Genomic DNA, 4,477 nt, shown 5'->3' with positions numbered 1-4,477 from the left:
GTATGTATGTATGTATGTATGTATGTATATATACCCACCCACGGCATTAAACAAATATATACACCCTACGGAAAAATAAGGGTGGATATTAGTTATTTGTTTGTTTCTTTGTCACGGTTCATTACTTTTATTTGTTTATAATTATAGAAGCGGTGCTCTATAAAATTATCTACGCTAATAGATAAGACCCGGAGCCTAGTACTAACACGAAAGTGTTAATGACAATTAACCAAAACTCATGTCGGATCAGAGGAAATATTAACAATGACAAATAGTTAAATGAAAATAATAATATCAGTGATGATAACAATAATAATGAAAGAAGCGGCTGGAATCTCCCTATGGTGTGATTAATGATACATCTAGTGATGGTGTCACAATAAAAACACTGGTAATTGCACAACCTGATAATCGCTACCTCATATGACTGACAATGAAAAAACAAAATATTGTGAATAACGGTGGTAATGAAACTGAAGCCCTTGATGGTGACAGTGTTACACCCGGCAGGCTCAGAGATACTGGTCCGACACCAGTCTGTCGATATACAGCAAGGGACCCCAGCATACACGGCGTAGATGGAATAAACAAGTCAATGCTGTAGTCATGGAGTGTTACTACTTGAGCAACCCTGTAGACGAAAATGGTGCTCATATTAGCGGATACCGACAACGAATTATGATGAATCGAGAGAAAGAGGATTGTTTCAACTCACAGAATAGAGATTATGTGATCAAGCTAGAGCTATAAGACAAAATCGTTGGTTCATAGAAGGACGGCTCGAAGCTATCAAAAGACGGGTATTGGAAAACAGCAGCAGAGGAAACGATGAAAATACAGTTTTTACTGATAAAAGTAATCTCATAACGGAAAACAGAGCTGAGATCTCTAATAAACCACAGGAAAGGAACAGTGATAGCTTGCTCGACGAGAGACATATACATGGTTCGGAAGAAGACAACAAAACTAATGGTGACATGGCAGATGGGCAAAAGGCAATTTACAACAGAACAAAGCCAAGACTACAGGAGAACGGTAACGATATTATTTGCAACCTTAAAAAGGTTGATCGGTGGAAATTGAATCAAGAAACGAAAAATGTCAATGAAATTCTGAAATACATCAGAACAAAAAGCATCACAGAAACAAACAATTTGATGAAGGCAGCAAGTATTGTTGTAGGAGAAAATGTGGGTGTTGATGTCAAGAAAAAGAAATATAATGGGAGCGACAAAAGAAAAGATCCATGGTGGAAAAGAAGAATACAGGAGTGGTTAGATATGCTCCCGAAGGACATTTCTGTATTACACCGAAAAGAGAAGTGAACAAAAATACAGGGCACTGAACAGGAAGTATGATGTTGAAAGAAAGGACCTGAAAGTGGTAATGGAAGGACTGAAACAGTGCCTCATTGCAAAGAAAGCAAAGATGGTAAGATATGACCAAAGAATGAAGAGATACCAGCAGAATAGGTTATTCAGAGTAGATAAGAAGAGATTCTATAAAGAAATAAATGGAGAGTGTACAGATGAAAAGTTGATACCAGATAACAATGAAAGTCAAAGGTTTTGGAGTGACATCTGGAGCACAAAAAGGATGCTGAATGGTTGCAACAACTGAAACAAACAGTAGTCTGTCCAAAACAGGCAGAACTAGTCATTTCAGTTAGGGAAGTGAAGGAAATCAGCAGAAAAAGGCAACTGGAAGACCTTGGGACCAGATGGAGTTCAATGCTACTTAATACAAAGATTTGGTGAATGTCATGCACAAATAGCTGCACAACTCAACAACTTGTTAAATGCATACAAAATAACACCAGAATGGTTGACAATGGGTAGGACAACGCTGTGCTTGAAAAACATAGAAAAATGCAATACGGTAGACAATTACAGGCCGATATCCTGCTTGCAACTTATGCGGAAACTATTGACTGGAATACTCGCAGAGTTAATTTACGGACATCTGCCACATGAGCAGAAGGGTTTCAAGTGTAAGTGCAAAGGTACCAAGGATCAACTCCTGATAGACAAAACTGTATGGATCTGTCCTACACATGACAGCACAAGTCAGCAATGCTCGGACATTGAACAAGAGTGTGCAGAACGATTTCGTCATTCTACTCGCACCTTGGACAAGCCCGTCTGACAGCACATCCATGCCTGTAGAGTTTGTCTCGAAACGATACCGCACCCCGACCCCCGGTAGCACTGCTAGGCCGAGGACATCTGGAAATTCTCCATGCTAGTTCCTGAGCGGAAAGTCCTCCGGAATGGACTAGCCAGTTTGTTCTCGTCGGCGCCCAGAGTCTCCCCGAAAACGTCGTCGTACATCCCCGCCACCAATCCTCTATAAATTTCTAAAGCAGAACATCCACCGATCCCATTTCCCGACTGGTAGAGGTCTGTGAGCGCCTGACGAAATTCTGGGTGCCAGGTGCAATGATAGTAATAACTGGAGAGACCCGTGAATTTTTCACGGAATAAATGGTAAATGTACTGGGTTATTTCTGAAAACTTTGTCCAAAAGATCTGATAGCGTAGCCCGTGTTGTGTCTGTATCAAATAATAATCATTGGAAAGTGAAGGAAACTGGAATACCATGGTTACTTAATGTACATGATAATACTTCCAATCAGTTAAGATCAGAAGCCGTGAGAGCCACTGCCTGGTACTGCATCCGGCATATTATTATTATTATTATTATTATTATTATTATTATTATTATTATTATTATTATTATTGCTGATAATAATTTTAGTAAAATAACTGATAGAGAGGCAATACTGTTTGGGGTTGCTAAAAATGTGTTAGGTGTATGGTTTAACAAGCTGTTCATGCTAAAAGATTAAATAGTCAATATAATAGTAATGCCAATTTACAAGTAGTATTTTGAATAAATCTTTATCACGCTTGTAATTGAGTTGTAAAACAGAAGCTGATAGTGTCTTTGCTTTAATCTTAAGCACGTTGATACCACCAACAGGTGACCAGCTTTCATTACCTATAAGAGCTCTCATATGCAAAAGAAAGGATCCTAGCACTTACTGTGACACGCTGAGGCAAATTCAAGCACAAAATAGAAGTGAAGTGATAATTATTATTAAATGAGAGACAAAGGCAGCCAGCTGGCAGAACTGTTAGCCCGCCAGTTCAAATATGATTTAGGTATATTCGACCCCGTAAGAAACTATTCACTGCATTTTGTCACGGAGAAAATTCCTCGCTGCAGGCAAATAAGTGTAAATACACAGAGTCAGTTTACAGTGCACCTTAACTAAACTATGAGATGCATGTATTTCGGAGTAATTATCTCCTCTTCAGCTGCAGAGACTGAAAAGGCAGACGCTTTAAACTTACCCGAGAGACATTTCTCTCTTATGATAATCCCGTCATCGTTTAATGACTGGTTTCGCTATTCAGCGGCTCGCTGTGAATAAAATATGAAGTAACAGCGCTAAGTAGTGATAGGTATAAAAATACAAATTCAGTGCATTTCATTTCGTCATATCCAACTTCTGATGACAGAAAAAAGACTAATAAAACCGTTTAGTGCAATTTCAAATTGAAAGGAGAACTAAAACCACAATAGTTGGATTCATAGTAAATATGTGTCTTTAATCGAAAAAAAAAATACTGCCCTGAGTGAGGCTCGAACTCACAACCTCCGCATATCTTCTAACTTGTGATTACCACAAGGAAGGTACTGTCTATAAGTACGGCGCGCTTACCGATTGTGCCACCAGGGCAGTTGACAACGTTCTGTAAAATTTAAGTGAATGAATCTCCAGTTAATTAATAATCTACATACGTTTGCAAATTTATGAAACATGTTTTATTGCTCTCTCTCTCTCTCTCTCTCTCTCTCTCTCTCTGTTTATTCGGGAATGTAAGTGTGTATGTATCAGTTTATACAATGTATGTATGTATGTTTGTACGTAGATATAGATATAAATATCGCACATCTGTTTAACATCACATGCGATCGACTAGGATTGTATAGCAAAAAATTTTCCCTTCTCATTTATTATGGGTTCGTTTCTGCGTTTGATGTTTTTATGCAGTCATGCATAAACACAGACACTTAGATTCTAGATTTAAGGTGTTAACAAAGACACCAAGGCCGTAGGAGTAGCATCAGTCCAGTAAAGCAAGGTGAGTTTAGGAATTTTATCTGCCTTGTTACAACACAGTGAGAAGTAGAATTAAAAACAAATTTTCTCTATATCTTACAGCGCAATCCGATATGATTGCACTCTGTTGATTACAGCTACTGTTGTGCGACTACTTAGCTATAATGTTCTTTTGTTCTTTTTTTACACTCTTACTTGTTTCCGTCATTTGACTGCAGCCATGATGGAGCACCGTCTTTAGTCGAACAAATCAACCACAGGACTTATTCTTTGTAAGTTTAGTACTTATTCCATCGGTCTATTTTGCCGAACTGCTAACCTACGGGGACGTAAACACACCAAGATCGG

General features: G+C 38.5%; 1 non-coding gene across 1 annotated transcript; it reads right to left on the bottom strand.

The window, feature by feature from the left end:
• Window positions 1–3,633: 3,633 nt before the first annotated feature.
• Trnai-uau (transfer RNA isoleucine (anticodon UAU)) lies at window positions 3,634–3,745 on the bottom strand. Its single transcript has 2 exons — window positions 3,708–3,745; window positions 3,634–3,669 (listed from the first exon to the last, which is right to left on the bottom strand). It is a non-coding gene; the product is annotated as a tRNA-Ile (tRNA).
• Window positions 3,746–4,477: the final 732 nt, after the last annotated feature.

The sequence above is a fragment of the Octopus bimaculoides genome, chromosome 2, assembly GCF_001194135.2.
Source record: "Octopus bimaculoides isolate UCB-OBI-ISO-001 chromosome 2, ASM119413v2, whole genome shotgun sequence".
Lineage (NCBI taxonomy): Eukaryota > Metazoa > Mollusca > Cephalopoda > Octopoda > Octopodidae > Octopus > Octopus bimaculoides.
This window is presented reverse-complemented; position numbering and strand designations above follow the sequence as displayed.